This window comes from Tachypleus tridentatus, chromosome 9 (assembly GCF_004210375.1).
Source record: "Tachypleus tridentatus isolate NWPU-2018 chromosome 9, ASM421037v1, whole genome shotgun sequence".
Lineage (NCBI taxonomy): Eukaryota > Metazoa > Arthropoda > Merostomata > Xiphosura > Limulidae > Tachypleus > Tachypleus tridentatus.
In genome coordinates, this window is record NC_134833.1 from 128,853,624 (window position 1) to 128,878,391 (window position 24,768).

The window sequence follows — 24,768 nt, forward strand, 5'->3', positions numbered from 1 at the left end:
CGTTATTTTATTCAAGTGATTTTCTATGTTATCAAACTAACGCTATTGTCCACGGAGAATTTGTTGTCATTTGTCATTTTATTAACCCTCGTAGACCCAAAGGTGCTCATGGGAAATATCCATTGTGAGGTTTGAAAAGTTAAGTTGATTCTTAAGTGCTAAGTTGAGAATCTGTTGAAATGGTTTATTTTACTTATAACGCTTAGTGCTATGTGTTAGTAAAACGCATTTACTCTCATGTAATTGAGCAGGAAGGTTACTTAAAGTCAGACAGCCCCTTTATTTTAAATGTCATTTGTGCGAGTAAGAAGTACTATTATTGCTGGTTTAACAATCTATTTTGTCATTACGAAAACCGCAAATAATTCCCACTAACAAATATTAAACTGAAATTATGTGCACATCGCATTAGAATTCGAGGCCAATGTCCAAAGGACGCTCACGTAGAACGTACACTGTATGTTACCGCCGTTTGGCTTTAATGTCTTTTCATGCCTAACAGGTCCTCAGCTACCGTAATCAGTTCAGCTAGCGTTTGTGCCCGCGTGAGGTAAGGTACCATAGCTTTTATAACGCAACAGAGAGTTGAGTAGTTCGAGCGTGATGTGTCCAGTTTCACAAGAGCTTTCACGTGCTGCTTGCCGCCACACAGTCCCTGCCAGCCTCTTCCCGATCTGTCTCTTGGCTGTCATGTGACTTTCTCTTAACTCCAATGAAACAGGGTTTCTCCCCACACCTAGCTACTCGAGAAGAGATGCTCGTCTTGATCACTCGTTAGGACTCACACACGTGGGTAGCGACAAAGATATCTTTGACGTGTGTTGTGGGAGGAAACTTACCACGTTAAGGCATACGAGAATGTAATACTTTTCTGACAGTAAAGTATTTCAACTTTGCACCACATGTGAAAGAAAAAATAACCTGTAGTTGAGGAAAGAACACTTAGGATTACACAACTACAGTCTTGTTTGGTGTGTTCGAGATTAAAGAACTAAGCCTTATCGGCGCCAGCACGAGAATCTAATTTCTCAGGAGATTTTGGTTCCCCAGAGGTAAGTCACAATCCTTGTTATCGTATAATCTCGTTTGGACCGAGATTTATCAATGTCACTTATATACATTGCTGGGATGACAGTAAGGGGGTCTTTCTGGATTAAACTGTCCAATAACGGCTTTGTAATAAACACAACCAAGAAGCTCAAGCAGGCTGGAATGGCTGAAGTTGGAGAGTGACATTAATTTACACAAGCCAAATTATGATGTATTTTTTCACCCTAATTTTTTTTCTGTGGGAACGATATCTTTATCAGGAGTCAACACACTTAAAAATACCACTATCTTAATAAATGCTCTTTGGGAAAATGAAATAGGGTTAGCAAAAAACCCCAAAAACAATGTGTAATTTAAAATATTTAGAGCTGTGTGACGTATAAACAATAGGGCTATCAAATTCAATACTCCTAGATTTTGTAAGACAAAGTTAACATATTATTTATATAGATAAAATATAAAGTACTATAAAATATAAACATGCGCAAATACATTATACATAAAAGGGAAATAAATTAAAAAGTATTTCCCTCGCAAAAACTACGTCGAATTTTAGTTAAAATGTTTTATTTATTTATTTCGTTTCTGTATCTTCTATACGCACAGAAATTATGAATTATAATTTAGACTGTCTTGTTACGCCACAATAATTTTATGCTTGCATATTTGTTAAGTGATATACTTAAAAAAAAAAAACACGACCTGAAAGCACATATCCTTTATTATAGAGAAATAGCATACTGAAGAAATGACTGTATAAAAGGTAGAATATTAGGCTTAGCGGGTGGAGCTACATTTTGCATACCACCATGTTTTTTTTTAAATGAAATTGGAATGAGGCCAAAATTATATTATTTTAAAAATCTAAGAAGAAATGTTAAAGTATAAATAAATGTTTCGCATGACCGCATACAGTGAATGGACAAAAATAAAATTTCAACGAGTAAATTAAGGCGTTTATTTAGTCGGTATTAAAAAACAAACAAAAACAAAACAAAAGCAAAAACTCACTCCGTTGGCGGTCACGCATTTCCTTTACAAATTATGACTCTTCTTTTCTTCTTCGTGTCTTCCACGCTTCCATAAAAACAACAACAACAACAACAAAGACACACAAAAAGAAGGGCTTAAAGTGTTTGCTTTACAACATAATTAAAGCACGTGACAAATAAAGTATCTGTTTAAGTAGTCTTTACGTTTTATTGTTTGAAATGGAATTAATGTACGTGCTTTTGACTTGTTTATTTTTAAGTCGTGAAAACATCATAGAGAGTTTATTTTTAGGCCGTGAGACTTGAGGACAGCACGTAAATAAATTAACCAATTCATTTACCGTCCAGTTACTTAACCTAAAGTTCCACTTTTGTTCTCATTTAATTAGAACGTGCTTCTTTGTTTTAGTGCACAGCTACAAAACGGGCCCTCTAAGCTCCGTACACCACAGGGAATCGAACCTCGAATTATATAGTTGTAAGTCCTTAAACTTACTGCTTGAGCACTGGGGAACGGTTTGAATGTATAAGGTCATCCAACAAAATTATTGTTCAAATCAACTTTTTGAACGACTGTTAATAAGCAAGTTGTATTCTAGAGTCGATAGAGTGGTGTTTAAAACATTGCTAATCTTCGTGAAGGATTTAGAAAAACGATAAATAAAAGAACTTGTTACTGCACAATTATTAGCGTTATGGCAGGAAGATACAGCTTTGATGTTAAAGCCACTTATAATTCAAGTGGAACAGCAGTACTTATTACATTATTCATGAATTATAAATACTTTATTAAAAATAAAGATATGGCGAAACAAAATATTGACATAGATTATAAACTCACAACCGTTATATATAGGTTCGATTCCCGCAGTAGACACAACAAATAGCTCCACGTGAGTTTGCTCTTAAACAAACAAACGTTCTTTCTCAACATTACTTATGACTATTTTTTTTCACCATAGGTAATTTTGTGATAAGTTTCGGGCACAACCACAGTTCAAGAAAATCCCTGAGATACAACATGACGCAAACTCTACACATTACGTCTGGTTAAAACTTGAAGAATAAACCATACTTTTTTCCGAATTTTTTCAACGGCCAAGTGCTGTAATTCGAATCTAAATAAAATACGAGTGGAGAAAGCAAAGGTCAAGGCCGGCCAAAACAATTCAGTTATTTACAGCTGTTGTTTGACTTGTTTAAATTATATTTTAAAGTCCCACAACGATGTAAAAAAAATTCTTGGAATGAGTTACATCTGTTCGTATCAGATCGATACTGCTATCAGTGTTTTGCACTATTCTTAAACTATATACCACTAAAATTGTTTTAAAACGTCGTATTTTCTGTTACTTTGTAAATAAATATTTATATGACAGCTAAGGCAATCCGCAGGTCAAAAGCTCTTAGCCTTTTCGTATGGATATTTCTAAACTGACGAAATATACAAACACTAAATGCAGTTTTGGTTGGAATAATAGTAATAATAATAAACAAACAGTCGTCACATGTATCATTCGAGGAATGAACAAAAACAAATAATAGCAAATAAGAATTCTATTATCTAAAGAGTGAGGAAACACACGTATGCTAACCTGTTCTCTGCTTATCAATACAAGTGTTAATACCCATACCAACCGTTCTGAGATACACATGTATGATATGATCAACACTTCGAACAAACTAAGAACTTCTAACTGTTACGATTACAACACCTTTGGCAGACTGAATGTTCGTAACTGCGACAGTGAGCACCTAAACACTTTAATGGGTCCTAGCCTTCAATATCAATATTTCCAACAGGCTGAGAGGACGTAACTGTTACGATGAACACTTCGAGCAGACTGAGAGCTTATACCTGTTACAGTGAGAACCTATAACTGTTACAATGAACATCAAGAAGAGGCTTACAGCTTGTGTCTTTACAACGATGACTAGAGCAGAGTAATAATTCATTACTGTTACAATTAGCACCTAGAAATGACAGACTAATAGTTCGTAACAATAAGTATCTAGGACAGATTAATATTTTTCAAAATATACAGACTGCTCTTCAGATGCCACTTGAAAAATCTTGTTGAAAAGTTTAATTACAATTTAAATTGAAGACATAGTTGGGGGGGGGAAACGAAACAAAATCTGACAAACATATCTTCTGTTAAACATATGCATCTCAATAAGGAAGCAAAATAAGTCTCGTTTTGCACGAGACTCAAAGCTGTTTTTACCTCAGTGCGAGTTCTGGCATGAAATGCTTCAAAGTGTAAAGTTTTTCAACCCTGCTAACTTAAAGCACCCTATATGTCCTCGCGTTATTCTTTCTCAGCTGTACAGTCAAGTCATCTTCCCAGAACAAGTAAAATTTAACCTTGGCTATTATCCATCAAACAATGGTAGAAATGTAGGAAGACCAGACATACAAGTAGCTCATATGTGGTAGGTCACACAGAAATCACCTTGACATTTCTATACATGCTCTATTAACATTACTCGTTTAGCAACAGTGAAAATGTGTAAACTGTTGTCAGTAACTTACATCAGTTCCAGCCATTATGCTTGCTCACGTGACCTTGACCAAACTATATCTGCCCTATTATCGTTCATTATTTTTTTGTTCTTTTCGATGCTTATTTGTAAGTCAAACCCGTTCGGCCGCTATTGTGTGGGCAAAAGACAAATATATATATATATAAAGAAGAATAGTCTATAAATATATGCCGAGCGGGAGATAGTGCAGTGTTTGTGGTGTTATATCACTGCATAAAGACGTAACGTGTTGTGTGATAACAATCTTGTAACGTACAACGTAGTATCTAAGCACATGAATTATAAGTAGTGTCCCAGCATGACGATACCCAAATTAATAAACTACTGTCATATGACTAGAACTAAATAAAGTACCGTGTCGTATAAAGATAACCAAATAAAATATCGTGTCACAGCATAATGATAACCAAATGAAATATTGTGTCACATGATTATAAACAAATGCAGTACCGTGTTCTGTAATGATAACCAGTGATATATTGTGTCAAGAGATGACTATTTGGTCTTTATTTGTTTTACTAACTTATACCTTATCTATTCGTATATAGTTTTATGTATTTTAATTTATGTTACGAATTTTATAATTTATTTAATTATATTCACTATATTCTGTTTGATAAGCCTCGTTATATATTTTAAAATTATCTACTAAGCTGAATGCTTTCAGTTCTATTCTTTTTGAGTATTTACTCATAAAACTTTTAGAGATGTTTAACAAACTTTCATCCAGATGAAAAACTGTGATATACTTAACATATGCTGAAAATAAGGAAGACTTTTAGCAAAAAACTAATTGAAAACTTTCATATAGTTATGTAGCCAGTGGACAGTCAAACCGTTAAAACACTTACAAAGTACTTTTTTTTTTTTTTAGTGTTCAACACCTAACGTACAGTTAAAAGGGCTTGGCACTTCCAAATGTTCAATACTTAGCATAAGGTTAGAATGACAGACAACTCTTAAATGTTCAATACTTAGCATAAGGTTAAAATGATAGATAATTCTCGAATGTTCAAGACTTAGCATAAGGTTAGAAGGACAGATAACTCTTAAATGCTCGATACTTAGCATAAGGTTAGAATGACAGACAACTCTCAAATGTTCGATACTTAACATAAGGTTAGAAAGACAGACAACTCTCAAATGTTCAATACTTAACATAAGGTTAGAATGACAGATAATTCTCGAATGTTCAAGACTTAGCATAAGGTTAGAATGACAGACAACTCTTAAATGTTCAATACTTAGCATAAGGTTAAAATGATAGATAATTCTCGAATGTTCAAGACTTAACGTAAGGTTAGAAGGACAGATAACTCTTAAATGCTCGATACTTAGCATAAGGTTAGAATGACAGACAACTCTCAAATGTTCGATACTTAACATAAGGTTAGAATGACAGATAATTCTCGAATGTTCAAGACTTAGCATAAGGTTAGAAGGACAGACAACTTTCAAACGTTCAATACTTAACATAAGGTTAGAATGACAGACAACTCTTAAATGTTCAATACTTAGTATAGGGTTAGAATGACAGACAACTCTCAAATGTTCAATACGTAGCATAAGGTTAGAATGACAGACAACTCTTAAATGTTCAATACTTAGCATAAGGTTAGAATGACAGACAACTCTCATATGTTCAATACGTAGTATAAGGTTAGAATGACAGACAACTCTCAAATGTTCAACAATTAGCATAAGGTTAGAATGACGAATAATTCTTGAATGTTGAAGACTTAGCATAAGGTTAGAAGGACAGACAACTCTCAAATGTTCAATACTGAACGTAAGGTTAGAAAGACAGACAACTCTCAAATGTTCAATACTTAACATAAGGTTAGAAGGACAGACAACTCTCAAATGTTTGATACTTAACGTAAGGTTACAAGGACAGACACTCTCAAATGTTCGATACTTAACATAAGGTTAGAAGGACAGACAACTCTCAAATGTTTGATACTTAACGTAAGGTTACAAGGACAGACACTCTCAAATGTTCGATACTTAACGTATGATTAGAAGAACAGACAACTATCAAATGTTCGATACTTAACGTAAGATTAGAAGAACAGACAACTCTCAAATGTTCGATACTTAGCAGAATTAATGCTATCACTGTTTTTGTAAACCTTGCCAGGATGTTCTAGTGGTTACTTTTATTCACAAATCAAATTTGCAACCCGTGAAGGACGTGTGAGCTATAGCAGATCGTCTCTTACCACGATCTGCTCTCTCCCTTAGGGGACGGCTTTCCATTCGCTAATCACAGAGCTACAGCTCGGAGCTGCGGGCAGAGCCCCCTTCTTCTGACGAAAACCACCGTTGTAAGTCACGGCTTTCTTACCGGCTTCGGTTCGTGAGGATCTTTAAGTTGGCTATCGTTTTCAGTTTCGCCGCTAGGCTACCTGAGACACGATCATCGTGGAAGAGGTGGCAAGAAGTAACATAAATTTTGAATTCACCAAGCGGCAAGTTATTGACTAATCATTCCCTTCTCGGGAAAATATTTTCTAGCAATGTGGGGGCAGCCAGAATCCCATGTTATACACAACTGAACAGGTCACGAATACTTTAAGTTATTATTCATTCTGGAGTAAGAAAGATGATTTAACTAAATGTTCTTTTTTTCTTTTTTTTTTCTACATTGGCCAAATTTCGTGCGGGGAGTAAAGAACGATTAAATTCGGTTATTTCTATGAGCGATACCAGTCCACCCAGCAATATTGGGAAAGGTTATTATTCTCTCTAATCATAACGGTCAGATAAAAGATAATTATCTTCATGACCCTACGACCTACCTATCCAACCACCTCGATTCATCTGACTGCTTTTGTACGAATGCACAGAAAAACAAAGTTCGTCGTTTGAATAAATTATGGAACAAAGCCAATTCTTTTAATAGTCTTGGTGTGAATACTTCCATACAAATATACTAAAAGGTAGAAAAAAATATCTAAAGGAAACTTGTTAACGACCACTTTCAAGATACACCCCCTTCTCTCTTCCCAGGTGGCTCATCGGTTAGCCTGCAGGATTATAACGCTAAAAATCGGGATATGATAACTGAAATGGGCACAATGAACGTAGCTCAGCGGTTAGCCTGCAAGATTATAACGCTAAAAATCGGGAAAACTGAAATGGGCACAATGAACGTAGCTCATTGTGTAGCTTTCCAGTTAAAAATAACAACAACAACAATTCTTCTTACAACAATGGACATTGAATTTACGCATAAAATATTTCGTTAATGTGCTGAAAGTGCAAGGAGCACACAGGATTAAAAATTTCATGTCGAATGCTAATCAGTGGTTTAATCAGTTCATATTATCTCTCAGAATAGTGTGTTAATTTCCACGTGAACATGAATATGGTTCGGTTTCAGGATGAGTGCCCCGCATACGTAGAGAATGGATGAGATTGCTGTCTCCAAAATTAGGATATTGACGATACTCGAATCGACCCAATAATATTGTTTTTAAATAAAAGTCAAGATCAGAGTTAATATTTTTGCAAACACATTTCAACGTTTATCTTAGAAGAAGAGAAAACTATTTTTTTTTAAACAGGTATTAAGTGTCTTATTCTTTTGAGACAGCACTTCAACTAGGAACCAAATGGCTGTAATTTACACAGTGACATCTTTACTCATTTGACACTTTGAATAACACTTCTGAAAAAATCTCTAGGCAACAAAGCAGATTATATGCAAATGTAAGGCTTTTAAACACTATTACACAACTTGACGAACTTCTCATGATAATGGTTGAACTAAAGATTTTGACCAAACTAAAACTCGACAAGAAACAGTGGTGTGCTAGGAAATTCAGTCCAATTATGTAAAATGACTGAGTTTCTAACAGAAATTCCTGAAAATACATATGAACTAATTACTGACCCAACGGCGTATTTTTTTTTTATAGTTAAAGTATAAAGCTACACAATGGGTTAGCGGTTCTGTGCCCATCTTAGGTATCGAAACCCTGTTTTTATAAGTCCCCAGACTTACTGTTGTTCTACTTGGTGACCTGACCTAATGGAGTAAAAAAATATTGTGATTTTTGATTCTGGTGTTAAAGATTATATTGGCATGACTTGATGTTGTATTACTGGGAATGTAACTTGTATTCCCATAAAAAATACAAATAAATAGGGTAAGCTCCTTTTATTATAACATTAAAACAACATACTGGATTTAGTTTATTTGAATTTCGCGCAACGCTACTCGCAGGCTGTCTGCGCTAACCGTTCATGTCTTAGCAGTGACAGACTAGAGGAAACACAGTTAGAAAACACCACCCACTTTCAACTCTTTGGCTACTCTTTTACCAACGAATAGTGGGATTGATCGTTATATTATAACGTTCCCACATCTGAAAGGGCCAACATAATCAGTGACGGGAATTCGAACCCGTGACTCACAAGTTGAACGCCCTAACTACCAGGCCATTCCAAACTCCTTCGTTTAGGACTACATAATAGAAATATAGTTGCCGAAAGCTCTAATAAAACTATAGATAGTTTCAAACACTCCCTACAAGCATTGTGACTACAAGCGAAGTGGCATTGAAATATTCAAAATAAATTCGCAAAACCATGCGAGTTTGACGTACAAATTATGAGTTGGAATGAAAAGTAAAATTGGATTAAAACTTACCGTAGGTTTTTACAAAATATGATGAGGTTAATACTGTATTAAAGATTACCGTGAACTTTGGGTAACTTCATTTCCAGAATGTACAGACAGTTCTCCGAAGTGTATTTTTCTCAATGCGTTCTTTGGTATAATGTTCTTAGAGTTTCATGCTGGACACACAAGTTTCATTACACTTATGCATTGCTCAGCAGACTGTTCGAGTTTGATATTAAGAATCTTTTATTTTTCCGACAGTTTTGCCGGTATAATTACAATAAAAATTCGACAGTAATAATTTATTTGTTTTATTAGTCTGTTAAACAAGGAACTGTAATTGTATCGTAAATATTTATAAGTAGGCAAGCCGGTTTTAGGAGCCGTTTTTTTTTGTCTTGTTTGTTTTACAAGAGTTTCATTAATGTCGTGTACTTCTCTTTTAAGCTTAATATTAAACTATGAAAACGAAAAATATTAGTGTTTAATATTTATGCTATTAAAACAACAGGAATATTCTTACTTTCTCAAAACTTAAACTTTGCTTATTACTAGAATAGTTTGTGAAATATAGTGATACTTTTCTGGGAATATTGAAAATGTTTTACAATATATGACCAACAGATGGCGGTAAAACACGATCCCGAACGTTTAAATTATAAGGATTTCGGATTGCCCCAAGATTGTATTTGCATTTTAGTTCAGTATTGGTAAAAATTAAAAAGATAAAAAAATTAACGTATAAGCGAATAGAAGTAGATATTGTAAATTTATTTAATAACACATAATATTTAATACATTAGAACTGATGCCTGATTTACAAAACATCTAATATAAACAAAAATGGATCTGTTAGCCTCTTGTGATAGGTTGTATGTGACCTTTGTAGATTCAAAACAAGGGTTTGGTCTTATTATCTGAAAGCGTGTGAGTAATTTTGTCTGCAAATATAATTAAAACACTCAGGCAGCCAAGTCATATGTCTATCTAGCTCGTCTATATCCACTTCATGTGATTTTTATATAACTATAAAATGTATAAAGGTGGAGTGTTGTTTACATATACAGTAATATTAGATTCTTATCTACATAAGAATTAACAAAAATAAATCTGTATTAGCATGATAGAGGCGCAAACTTGTTTATTTAGAGAACGAGTCACTTCTATCAAGCTGAGAAGCTATCATAAAGCTGCTCCTATTTCCACTATATCAAATTACACGTTATATTGTACCATGCATCAGAATCTTAATTAAAATTATAAGAAAAACATATTTAAGAATATGCAGTTTATGAATTATGCACACACTAGTTTGAAAGTTTTCTAATGTACATCAAGTATCTTGTAATGTAGTTACTCTAGCACACATTAATGATACCGTGCCGTCACCGAAAAAGCTCGACAAGGGCTCCTCTATTATATCAAAAACTGAAAAAAAGGCCTAGAAATATTTTTAATCGTATGCATCCATAATTAAGCATGATGAATGAACAAAAGCTGAGATCTTCTGCTTATAACAACATCAGAGTAATCTTTTTTTATATTTCAGACACATCAGATATTTATTTATATATATGTTATTTTGTTACGTTACAAAGTTACGACTGTCAGATATTTGGACTTTAAATGGCACACAAGGTTATCGAAGTTGCAAAATGGTTTGCTGGGTGCGCACGTGCGTGTGGTTTTCACCGCAGATTTATATCCATCCAAAGTTCACGATTATGACGTGAATGGTATTTGGTTTCCTACCTACAATGCTTTATTGTTTGAAGGTCAGTTTATCCATCCAGAGTTTAGGGATATGAAATGAATTCAACAGTTTCCGTCCCACGATGGTTTATTCGTTCATAGGTTTTCACAGCTTAAAGAAGCAGACTGACAAGATGGCTCTACTTATTCATATATTGAAATGTGATTGAGCGCATACCACAATTCACCTCTCACTGACGAGAAGTGAAGTCAGATGATATTTAAAGTTTCACAGGCTCAAGCAGTGACCAGACAATCTTCGGGAGTACATATAATAAAAGTTTAGTTAATATAATACTAAGAAAATGACAAAACACACACACACACTGATTATATTAAATTCCCGGTTTTGTCTTAAATAATTTCGTCTGTAACAATTCTAAATTAATTTAGAATTTTATATTTTTAGTATCGTCGCACCATAAATTAGGGTTATTTAAAGGGTTATTATGTGCATATATCATGTATTATAACATAAATATTAGTTTAAAGGTTTATGTTGGCCAGTTGATTGTAGTTATAAAAAATATTATCAAAGAGATTTTTCAAGTACCTGGTAAGGCTCTGGAATGTGTAGAGATCTTAGGATTTAGAATAACTTAAGTACAAAGTAAATAAAACAGACAATTATCTTACCTTTCTTTATAAGTTTATAGCGTGTAAAGTGTAAGTGTTTTAATATTCTTTAGGCTATGTTACTATCAATGCCTCACTATGTTAAAGACAAACTCAGAAGCTCAATAAAACCATGTTTCAAGATAATATAAAACACGACCATATGAATAAACACAAGATGCATAATAACGTTAACGCCTATATCAGAATGCAGGTAACACAACATAAGCTTTATCAAGTTACGCACAGCTATTCAAACTCCACACCAACGTCACTAAATAAGAAAATTCACATAAAGAAACTAAATTTACTCAGCAATTTTCAAAACAAGAAACATCCTAACAGAACAACACACCTAAACGTACAGTACTAAACTTAAGTAAACACACATTTAATAGAGCCAAAAAAGTGTAGCTATTACAAAAACCAAACATTGCTCTAATACATCCTAGATACAGCAATAACCAAGCATAGAAGAACGTTCAGCTAACCAGAAGAAAAACATTGATGTTTAGATTTTCAGGAAGACATGAAATGTAAGCCCCACTACTTAACACCATTTTAGAAGAATAGACCTATTGTCACGCAGGAACTTAAGTACCATCACGAACCTGTGAACAGGTAAAGGTAATGCTACTGTACGCAATGACAAAGAGGAAGATGACATCATCAAACCTCAAAACTTTCTTTGAAGATGGTCACGAAAAGAAGAGCAGGTACAACGCATCAGCTAATGCCAATAATCTTTCCAAGACACATAAAAAATAACAGAACAGTATACCACACACACACACAAACACGCACAGCTATGCTGTACCTAGTATTCGTAACCAAGGTTACTTTCGCCGTTTTATAGTTGACTACAAAGACATTCCCTCTATCTTCCAAATATTTTGTAGATATAATATCATCATTAGTCGGTAAAACGTCCACATATTTTAAGGTGGCTTTGCTATAAAAAACACACACACAAACAGAGATCAGTTAAATATAAAATCGAATATGAAAAGAGACATTTCCTAGTACAGGAACAATTAGGGTGTTATTTATATGCGTTGAATAATTCTGACTTACCAAATAAGATCAATTTTAAACAGAAAGTTGCATAATAACGTATCTAGTATTCTATGATTTCCGTCTTGCGTAATGATATTGTTTTTATTATATACATTTTATCTTGCACTCCATAGTGACCCCATATATATATATATATAAATGGCGAAAATGTTTTACATGTTTCTGTGAGTATTGCTTACATACGTATATATATATTTACTTGTAATAATTTGATTTAAAAGTAATGCTATTACCATTCACATAGATCCTTTTGAAACAGTTAAGAATAATTACTCTTTCAATACAGCAGGTTAATTATACTGACGCGTCTCTCGTTCTTCGTTTGTTTCTATTAAGATATTAATTAATCAAATGTCTGTTTTAACAAATATATTTAGAGAATTACTTTTTTTCTGAAGGTATATGATTCACTTGAACATCGCGTTATCTACAGACGGTGTAAAACGAGCTGAGTGCACCATTCAAGATTTCAGTATCAAAACATCGTTATCACCATTGTCTTGAAGGGTCCTTCGTCAGTTCAGTGAACAAATCAGGTCTGTTTAGGTTACGTATTCTCAGTGTTGAAAAATACACTAAAGACAGAGAGAGACTAACTTCCCAGTCGACTCAGTTCACGGTCACTTCGTGGTCACGACCAGCGAGATGTAGAAGCGTTTCAAGGCCGGTCTTTCCCTCTTATGGATCGACTTGAATTAACCTTCATGATGTAAGAGGGTGGGGCAGCATGATGGAGAGAATAAACATTAGTTACATGGCCGCGTTGTTGTCTAGAAAAACAAAAAAGCATTTCGGTATCTTGTTGTGCCCCAAACTTTTGGCAATGTTGCCAAAAATGGCAAAATTTTAAAGCTGACATTAAAGGAATTGGCTAAAAGGTCCTTGTAAGATTGTTGTACGAGCTTCGTGTTTTATAGTACACTAATTACAAAACATAAGAGGTGGTTATTTATGCCATTAAATTATTTTTAGACATCTGTATGGTAAACTGATGTTCTCTCATATAAGTACGTTTCGTGACAGCAGAGGACCATTTGTCAATGTTGAATTAACCATAAAGATTAGATACAAAAGGTGGAACAGCAGTAAGTGAGATTACCAAGCCATCTTTACTCAAAAAAAGAGAAAGAAAAAAAAGAATTATCTTAAACTAATTTTCTACAGATGTTAACAAGCGCTTTGAAAATTGTTTAAATGACTTAATTGTTAGAAAATCTCACCCACTAAAGTCAGAATTCACGATTATAATCGTGGATGAGACTGTTTTAATTTATTACTGAAATATGTTCTCTACCTTATTAAAATAAGCAGCAAGAGTAAGTAAGTTTAGATTGTATTATTTGATGACATGGATTAATAAAGCCTGAAATGTTTATTTTTTTTAATTTCGCGCAAGACTCCACGAGGGCTATCTGCGCTATCCGTCCCTAATTTAGCAGTGTAAGACTAGAGGGAAGACAACTAGTCATCACCACCCATTGCCAACTCTTGGGCTACTCTTTTACCAACGAATAGTGTGCTTTGGCGTCACATTATAACGCCCCCACGGTTGAAAGGGCGATCATGTTTGGTGCGACGGGGATTCGAACCCGCGACCATCATATTACGAATCGAGTGCCTTAACCACCTGGCCATGCCGGGCCTTAAATCTACTACAAGAAAATAATTTTAGCCTAGTTTTCCTGAAGATCCAAATAGTTCGTGAATCAGAAAGTGGTAACTAGATGACACAAGCCGTTCTGAATATTTCATAGAAAATGACATCCGTCTTTTGTTAAATTGTAAAAAAAACAAAAAAACATCGGATGGGTAGTTTTGGTAATAATGTAATATGAGGGTGCTCAGTTATCTCGTGACTTCATATACCACACAAAAAACATAGTAGATTCAGTCTCTGTTTTTCGATAGTTGCTTGAGGTTTTTGACCACTCAGTACAAACATTGTGTTACTTAGTAACTAACTAAATGATTTCTGCTTTTGGTCACATTATCATTGAAAATTCCTTATTTATTATATAATGTTACTCTCACTGCCTCTGTTCTCTGAATTCCCTTAACAAATACAATGATTTCGTAGGATTATAAACTTGCTTCTGATTGATTTATTACGCACTTAAATAAACCTGAATTTGTTCAAGTTTTTGGTTATCTGCTACACGAAGATCAAAAACAGTAACTTTTCAAAGTGCCTTTTCTACAGACGAGCTTGACTGTATCTTGCATTTTACATCATGGTCCGTGACAACCCTTGACACATGACTGACGGAATGATAAGGAAATGAAGATAAAAGTGGAAAACATTTGAAGAGGTTTGTACAATGTAAATTGTCACTAGCTTCGGTAGACAAACAAGTGGCGACATCAATGATGTTTGCCTCGGTTCTCGAAAATTTAGTATCAGAACCTTCTTTCCATGCCAGCTTTCCTGCTTCTTTATAAGGTCTTTTAAATTCACTAATTTGCACGTGACTTTCCAAAATTTACTCTTATCATACTTTACTAAAGGTATGCAAAAACAACAACTTTTGCTTCAAAACCAAGCGAGAAGAATGATTCCTACTTATATGAGTTGTCTCTTTTAATTGCATGAGACGTTACAAAGAACACGTGTATATTTTGCACATTTCAGGATTTTTTTGATGAGGTTAACGTGATATAAAACACGTTCTATCAATCAGTTATTAACGAACGATTGCAGTCTTCGCATTTCACCAAAATCTATAAATTATTCTACTTAATGCCTTGGAAAACCTTATAAACATGTCCGTATAATAACAGTATAAACAAAAAAAAAACAGTTGCAAAAGGTAAAACAAATTTACTATTAAGAGACAAGAGTAGTTTCATATAATATTTAATACTTTAAAATGATGAAAACTGGTGTGAAATGTGGCATACGCATTCACTTGTTGTTTTTTTAAGCATTCGTCAAAGACAAATTATGCTGAACAATAGATATATGTGTTCTAGACTGTGTTTTAAGGGCTATAATATGTTTTTGTCTGCCGAAGTCCAAGGAAAATTGACTGCGCGTTATTGTATTGAAAACAGTTATTCACATAGCTCATCTAGACAGTTTATTGTACAATGTAAGCAACTTAAAAATACATAAATCACCATTAGATACAGTTTTAATATTTATACAAACCAACTTGGTCTTTTATTTCTGAATTTTGTATCGACGGTAAGTTTTTTTTATGATCCTGCCCCGTGTAACCAGTTTGAAATAATTTGTTGCGTTCAGTAATAAATCCTTTTACGAGGTTGCACAAACTCAGTAATAGCCCTAATGTTTTCCCCTTTCTCTGGTTAGCATAGTAACAAAATGATTTATTGTAATGGGTACGTTTTATGAGATTTTACACACATTGTCAGTGATTTTTGTCGTAGCTGCTGTTGTTTTTGAATTTCTCACAAAGCTACTCGAGGGCTATCTGCGCTAGCCGTCCCTAATTTAGCTGTGTAAGGCTAGAGGGAAGGCAGCTAGTCATCACCACCCACCGCCAACTCTTGGGCTACTCATTTACTAACGAATAGTGGGATTGACCGTCACATTATAACGCCCCCACGGCTGAAAGGGCGAACATCTTTGGTGCGACCGGGATTCAAACCCGCGACCTCGTATTACGAGTCAAACGCCTTAACACACTTGGCCGTGCCTGGGCTTTGTCGTAGCTTTACAACGTTTTTTGAGAGGATTAGCTCTTAATCATGACGAAATATTTTTATTTCTCCGGTTTAGTATAAATTTAACCATTTTTTTTCATCGGTTAATTTCATACATGAACGAAATTTCTCAATTTTTTTTATCAATGTGAAAGTAAAATCTAGGTTACGTGTTCAAGAGATTAAAGTAACAGGTATTGTGCATGAGTTTGAGGATACCTTCTTATATGTGAATTTTAGAATACTTTCCTTGTAAGTGTTGACTTCCGTAAAGCGTGTCTGTCCTTGGCCGAGGGTAAAGAAAAGCCAGCCAAGCATAAACACTGTTCTTCTTAGGCATAGTATAGGCATAACATATGTTTTCATGACATAAATCATGACTTATGTGTAAAGAGAACAAGGGAGAAGTAGTCTTGTTTGAAATAAAACGTAAAAAATAACAAAAGAGAACCATGTAGCACCAGATGTGAAAATAACAGAGGCGTATATAATGCTACTGTTTGCTGAAAAGAACGTTTTCATTTGACGTTCACGGTAACAATGGGAATTTTATATCTGGAATTTATCTAGTCGTATGTAACTAAGCGTATTTAAACACTACATTTTGGATGGGGGGAAGGGTTGGTTAAAGTGCAGTTTGAATTAAATGGATCTTCTATATGGGGTGCTCTCTTTGTTTACAGATTTAAATAATAACAATGGTAACTTATATCTTTATCTCGACTGGTTCAAAAATAAGATACCTAAACTGAAAGAAGGTAATACATTTAAACGTATATTAAAAATGAATAATAAACACTCAGATTGGTTGCTTATTTTGTCGTTTTCTGTCTTAGTCTAGACACTGCAATAACGCAAGCTCTAAGACGTGCAATAAAAAGATGAGTGTGCAATTCAATCAATGATAAATCTCCATCTTTATGACAAAATGAAATTAAACGAATCCCCCTATTCTGTAAATGACTGAGCATTTGATGCAATGATAGTTGTCGAAAAATAAGACTGACAGAATATTTGGATATTTTTATTATTGCTAAAAAAAAGTGAGGTCTGTTAAATATAAGATGTAGCTGATGTCTATTCATAATCAGTGTGAAATTTTAATGTGGTCTTGTTGCTACCAAAACAAGTAAATCTTGTAAAACTAGACGGGAGCCTTGGGTTCTTGAAGTGGAACACTTAGGTAACACTTTGCTAGGACACGTTAAATCGCTATGTCACAATCAAAAGAAATCCTGATTGAGAAATGACAAAATCTTGATTAAAATGTCTTACACACTTGATTGATTTGACGCCATAGGTATTGAAGCTTTCAAAGCTGTCCTTGTTGGAGTGATCATTCCAAGTGTTTTTAGTGCATTATTTTTTAGGTTCATTCGCCCTGTGGATATTGCTACTAAGCCATGCTAACACCGCCTGGCGAATGTCCTCAGTATTCGTGTGGCATTATTTTGGTTTGCTATTTGGATTCCGTATATCTTGTCTATATTTTTCAATTTTTACCAGTGACGATATAACATGTTATGATTAAACCGTTTTATTTTCTTCAACCAAAATATTTAATCTATTTCTTTGTTTCATTATTACGGCAATATTAGTTCTGTTGATTTGCTACATCTGAATTCATAGTAAAAAAAAAAGATTATTCAGGAAACACCAGAAGATGAACATAACGAAAATAATCTTAGACAGCGTTTTACGATAATTACGCGAATGAAATAGTTTTATAACACTTTTAAAACAATTTTTATCCAATCAATATACAAAAAATAAATATAGAAAAGTAAAAAAATAAAAAAGCGATTATTTTTTTACCTGAAAAATTACGTTTACTTTTTGTTATACACAACACAGTATTTACTGCCATCTAGAGGCAATTGAATTTAATCATAAAATAGCAGATTTCTTTTTTCATTTTATTTGAAATATCTGTTTGTTGTTGAGAAGAAAACTTCTCAATGGGCCATCTATTCTGTGCTCACAGTATAGATTCATTTTAGGGTTATAGCCTCCCAAATGTACCGTTGAGACAGAGGAGGCAAATGGGAAGGTATCGTATTTTTGAATATATTGTTTAAAAAATCGCAACGCCAGGTTTGAAGAGAATGTTAGAAAAACACTGTTGAGCTTGATCGTATGAAAAATTAGTTTTTTTATTTTTTGTTTACGAAAGCAGACAATAGATCCGTTTATTTATATATATTTTTTCTACAATCAGATTGTGTTAACATGTACCAGCGAATAAAACCAAAATATTCAAAAATTAAATAATTTTCACTTTACATATACCTTTCTCATTAGAGATTTGTAAAACAGAATTTCAAACTTCGTTTCCTTTAAAGTCCCGAGAAACATTTTAGTTTTGTATATTAGCATACAAAGACACAAGGGCCAATAGCGCTGGCCGTCCTAATTGTGAACTGATAGGTTAGAGCGCAGATAGCTAGATAAGAAAATTCGCCATCACTTCATGGTCTATTCACATCTGACCGAATATTAGTGTTGTAGAATCACTCCAATAATGCCTTCAGAAACTTCGGTCGTCGAAAGAACTGTTCAGTATGATAACCATTAGACTAAATCTATTACATATTTAAAGAGAACCGACTAGAGTGATTTGTACTATTAAAATATTGTTCTACTGTCGAACTTGCGCAGTTAAAGGCGAAGAGAAAACTCTGTTAATCAATTACCACGAAGACAATTCTGCACGTTATAAATACCACCTTTTTTTCTAGTTAAAAATGTTCAATAATTTTTTTTTAAATTTATTCAGCTCACCCTATGGTTCCATATATATCTTTAAATATGTCATCCGGTGAAGAGAGGTGATTCAGTTGCACAGAGGTGAATACTTCGAAATAGGACACACATTGAACTAGAACTACTGATAATATCTCTCTGGAACATTCCTGTGTTCTATTTCTACGCACTCGGGCTATTATATGCCGTTTTTATGAAGTAATAGACCACATTAAGGGCTAGATTTGTTCTTGTCATATTTATTCAAATCTCAAGCAGCGGTTTCTGTAAAGGTATTATGATTTTTTCCGCTTACTTAATAGGTTCTCAGCTAGCTGTTCGTGTGTTTAATAACTACTTTATTCCGTATCGTGCTGTTGGCGCTGCATGCAAACGATTATGTACCACTATATTTGATTTAAGTATAATGACATACAATAAAAATAAAGCTATAAGATGTCTCATATTACAAAGTAAGAAACTCTGTCCTGATTACCACGTGGTGCGTTAGTTAATAAGGGATAATGCATTATGAAGGGCGAGGGGGAAGATGCTATGTGATAAAAGTGATATTTTGTATTTATTTTTACAGATTTTTTACCTAATAGAAAAGTTTCACATTCTTTTATATTACTAGAACATCAATTAAAATATGACCCTATGTTTTAAGTTTTTCTAATCGAAACACTAATCACATTGTGAAACATCTAGCCGATTTTGATCCCTTATATGAGTAGCTAACATTCTCATCCACGTCTGTGGGTTAAAAGTTTCATCCAGGATTTATGAAGGTCAATCTTAATTTTCAGTCTTTGATGTTGCTTTTTCGAAAAACGAATGTCAATGATATTATTTTGATACAATATCTATGTGGTCAACAACCTGATCAATGATCTCTGATGTCACTATTATCATCTAGTGATCTGGTAGCAAATTACATTTCTATTTTATAAAATTGTGTAGTTACTCTTATGGTTCATGAATTTGTTTAGTTACTATTCTGGCGTACTTGCGTATTTAAATACTAATCTGTTTAGTTTCTATTCTGGTTTACATATGTGTTTAACTACTAATCTGATTAGTTACTATTCTGGCTTACTTGTGTGTTTAACTACTAATTTGTTTAGTTACTATTCTGGTTTATATATGTGTTTAACTACTTATTTGTTTAGTTACTATTCTGGTTTATGTATGTGTTTAACTACTAATTTGTTTAGTTACTATTCTGGTTTATATATGTGTTTAACTACTAATTTGTTTAGTTACTATTCTGGTTTATATATGTGTTTAACTACTAATTTGTTTAGTTACTATTCTGGCTTATGTGTTTAACTACTAGTCTGTGTAATTCTATTCTGGTTTATGTGTTTAACTACTATTTAGCTACTAATCTGTTTAGTTACTATTCTGGTTTACATGTGTTTAACTTATAATCTGTTTAGTTACTATTCTGGTTTACATGTGTTTAACTACTAATCTGTTTAGTTACTATTCTGGTTTACATGTGTTTAACTACTAATCTGTTTAGTTACTATTCTGGTTTACTTATGTGTTTAACTACTATTCCAGTTCATGAATCTCTGAGTTATTCTCTTCCTGTTCATGAATTAATCTGCTTCTTAATTATCTTAGCCACCTTTTTTGTGTATAGCTCTTTTAGACTTCGATTTCTTAAGCTATCATATTTAGTTATATTTATATAGATGGTATAGCGTCTCACTAGGTTCGAACACTCATTAAAGCGCACCCAGCATCTCAAATCAGGGGCCTGGCATGGCCCAAGTGGGTTAAGGCGTTCAACTCATAAACTGAGGGTCGCGGGTTCGAATCCCCGTCGCATCAAACATGGTTGCTTTTTCAGCCGTGGGGGCGTATAATGTTACGGTTAATCTCGCTATTCGTTGGTAAAAGAGTAGCCCAAGAGTTGGCGGTGGGTGGTAATGACTAGCTGCCTTCCCTCTAGTCTTACACTGCTAAATTAGGGACGGCTAGCGCAGATAGCCCTTGAGTAGCTTTGCATGAAATTAAAAACAAACAAAACAAAATTCAAATGAGAAATTAACTGCTAATAAAAACACTTTTCAGCTTTTTAAACTACTATACAAGTAAATTACATGATGTTACATTATCATGAATTTTAATATGACATAGGTTATGAATATGAATATGATAAAGGTTCATGAATATGATAAAGGTTCATGAATATGAATATGATAAAGGTTCATGAATATGAATATGACATGTATTCATGAATATGAATGGGATATGGATTCATGAATATGAATATGATATGGATTCATGAATATAAATATGATATGGATTATGAATATAAATATGATATAGATTATGAATATGAATGTGATATGGATTATGAATATGAATGTGATATGGATTAATTAATATGAATATGAATGTGATTTAGGCTCATGAACATGAGAATGATTCAATTGCAACTGGTCAAGCTTCTATATTTATGTTAAAATGGTAAATTTGTACACCTGAAAAGAACTTCCACTTTCTGTCTGCTAACTGGACTCTATAACGTCATTAACAGTAGTAAGAAAATAATCTTATGTTGCAACATAATCTAATTCACACTTCATAACAAGTTTGTAGGCTTCGTTTTATCTGGAAAGAGAGATTTCCTAGGGAATAAAATTCATGGTCATTTTATGAGTAGGCCAATTTTACAGGGTAATGAATGTCACCATCACTTGTTGCTTAATCAATTAAAAGGTTAGACATTACACCACGGGAAGATGTTGTTGTTAGAAACCACATCTTTTGCTGGTATTACGGAAAGATAACAGCAATTACAAATTAAATACGTAATAAAATGTGTGATATAATCACTTTTTTTATCTTCGTGTATCATGTGAAGACCAATAGGCTATAAACTTGACAGTTTAGAGGGTTAATTACGGCTATATTTCAGTCTTTAAGAACTTTACTGCTGTCGTCGTTAGATATTTCTAACATTTTTATGTTTTGTTTCCCGTAGGAGAAAGCAACAAAAACATTTTAGTGCCAACATACAAAATGTTGTTTACAAATTGGTGGACATTTCGAATAGGTCACGCGTGGAATTAAATGAAACACGTCCAGTCTATAATTACAACAAAAGTGAGGTCGCAATCCATTCTAACAGAAAATTACGTTACACTTCTCTATCTAGGCTTCACTTATAAAGAGGGACGTAAAACAAAGTAAATTACACAACAATTTCTTATTTAAGGATACTGAAAATGGGAAATTATACGGAAAATGGTTAAGTCAAATTTGTTCCAACAAGCTATTAAGAAACAGAATATTGTATACATTAAGGAAATTATATTAACTCTCTTTCCTTTTAGGCTTTAAAGGAGAAAGGTATTCATGAGTCGGCCCGGCATGGTCAGGTGGGTTAAGGCGTTCGACTCGTAACCTAAGGTCGCGGGTTCGAATCCCCGTCGCACCAAACATGCTTGCCCTTTCAGCCGTGGGAGCGTTATATTGTGACTGCCAATCCCACTATTCGTTGGTAAAAGAGTAGCCCACGAGTTAGCGATGGGTGGTGAGGACTAGTTGTCTTCCCTCTAGTATTACACTGTTAAATTAGGGACAGATAGCGCAGATAGCCTTCGTGTAGCTTTACGCGAAATGAAAAAAACAACAATAAAAAAACGTAGGGTCTTAAAAGTGGGAGGTTACAAATGAAAAAAAAACAACATATAAAATCTTTTCCATTTACTGTTTAAAAACAGGATCTTTCATAAACCCACTTTCATGAAGACTTTGAAAAAGAAATTATATACATAATGGAAATTAAATTATTTAAATTTGAAAATAAACATAAGTTACGTATACAAAAGCCTTACATGAGTTTTTTTTTTCATCCAAGATTTAAGAAATTGGGAGTTGAGTGAAGTTACATAATTTTATATCCTACTTCTAAAAATAATGTTATATAATAGAAAATGGATAGAATTCAGACGTGGTTTTATTTGGTATGTGTCGATTTCTATTCTACTTTGTTATCATGTTTCTACCTACCATAGTTGATGGTCTTCCTGCGACTTTAAGTGTAACTATCTCTAACATCATCTCCAGGCTAAGCCGACAGTCCGGCTTGACCCCACAAAATCTCTGAGATTGGACAAGGTTTATTATCCCAGCAGGACCACGATTTCTCGCTATCTTTCTGGCTGCTTTTGGATTATCAGATTTCCTGTATCTGTCTGTCAGCAAAATCAAAGTGTTTTCGTAAGGTCTGTCTGTTAATAATTTATTGCTGCTACTGTTGACAATTTTTGTTCGCTTTGTAGGCCACCCACAAATGCTACGCCGATGTTGATTCATTTTGTTATGATAAAGATTAAAGGATAATATACATTTATATATATATAAATATACAAAAACTACTCTGATTTTTTATTGATATTCTTAATTAATATATAAGCAGATTGTTTTTCTGAAGCTTGCGGTTCCGTAAGATGTTTAGTTCCAGCTTTCCAGCTTTATCTTTGTTTCCGGAAAACTTTGCTGTAGATGTAAGTGTGCAAAGACAGTAACTTTCAGTGGAACGGCCATTGATGATTAACATCCATTATGACTTAGTACCATATGAACGAATCATATGGAATTATTGTTCACCTGACTACGTGCATAAGCACATTGGTGAAAAGACATGGATGTGAATGATCAAAGCGCGACTACAATTTCAAGTTTTTGAATAGCTTTGATTTAATGTTACAAGCACCTTGAATGTTTTATGAGTACAGTTTAGATATGTGAGAAAATTTCGCTTTGATGATTTTTAAACAATGCGGAATTATAGACAGCTCAACATGCCTTTCAAGAAAACGTTTCAATTTCAATGATTGGTTTTATAACATACAGTTGCTTTATTATGAGCGGTTGGATTAAGAGCTATCTTCACTCAAACTAATGGGGCTTCGGCTCTAGTTTACGTTACTATCCTGCAAGGAGATTACTCCGGCTCATTTTCGCTATTGTCAAAAATAGTTCACATGGTGCGCGATCTTTACGTTCCCTGTCAAAATATTTAATATTTAAGATGGGATAATTTGATCGCATCTTGAGAGAGACTCTTTTATTCAACCTCATTGGTAAAACGGTTCTTAACCACAAAAAGTGCACTAATTTTTCAATAGTGTTGTATATTTGTTATTAAATACAAAACTACATAAAAGACTATCTGCGTTGTATCAAAATTAGATGTGAAAACCTGGGTTTTAGTGTTATAAATTCCTGACTTATCGCTGAGCCATTGGAGGGGTTTTCATTATTTAAAAAGATACGTGTCAAACCTTTGTTTAACTAGAAATTACATTTATACTAAAAAAAAAAAGTTCATTTTAAAACGTTTGCTTTTTTACGACTTTCACTTTAATAAATGAAAATCACAATTAAAGTGTAGGTGGCCGTATTACACAACTTTCCCCCAAAATTACTCTTTATCGGACCAGCGACCTCTTTTAAAATACTTTATCAGTAGTCATCCAAAGTTTTTCTTTTCTTATGCTTATGTTGATTGCCAGTCAGTCCTTTTGGTAGTTATCCTTTTTCTAATGGCTATTTCCAGCTGTTGATTGTTTCATATTTCCTTTTTACTTTGCATCCATTCTCTATTTGTTAATTTGAATTTTTCTGACATCGAGCGTGGCCTAGTAACTAAGCCATCTAGAATAAAAATCG

The 24,768-nt window shown here is 33.7% G+C and overlaps 1 protein-coding gene across 6 annotated transcripts in view; it reads left to right on the forward strand.

The window, feature by feature from the left end:
* Positions 1-235: 235 nt before the first annotated feature.
* LOC143226349 (ras association domain-containing protein 10-like) overlaps positions 236-24,768 on the forward strand; it is a 65,207-nt gene continuing 40,674 nt past the window's right edge. For 3 of the 6 annotated variants that reach the window (XR_013014557.1, XM_076457200.1, XM_076457203.1), the window contains exons 1-2: positions 237-1,052; positions 13,062-14,972. The gene's annotated coding sequence lies outside the window, so the exon portion shown is untranslated. Of the gene's footprint in view, positions 1,053-13,061; positions 14,973-24,768 lie in introns of all 6 variants that reach the window. The other 3 variants (XM_076457204.1, XM_076457201.1, XM_076457202.1) reach the window with 3 other exon arrangements.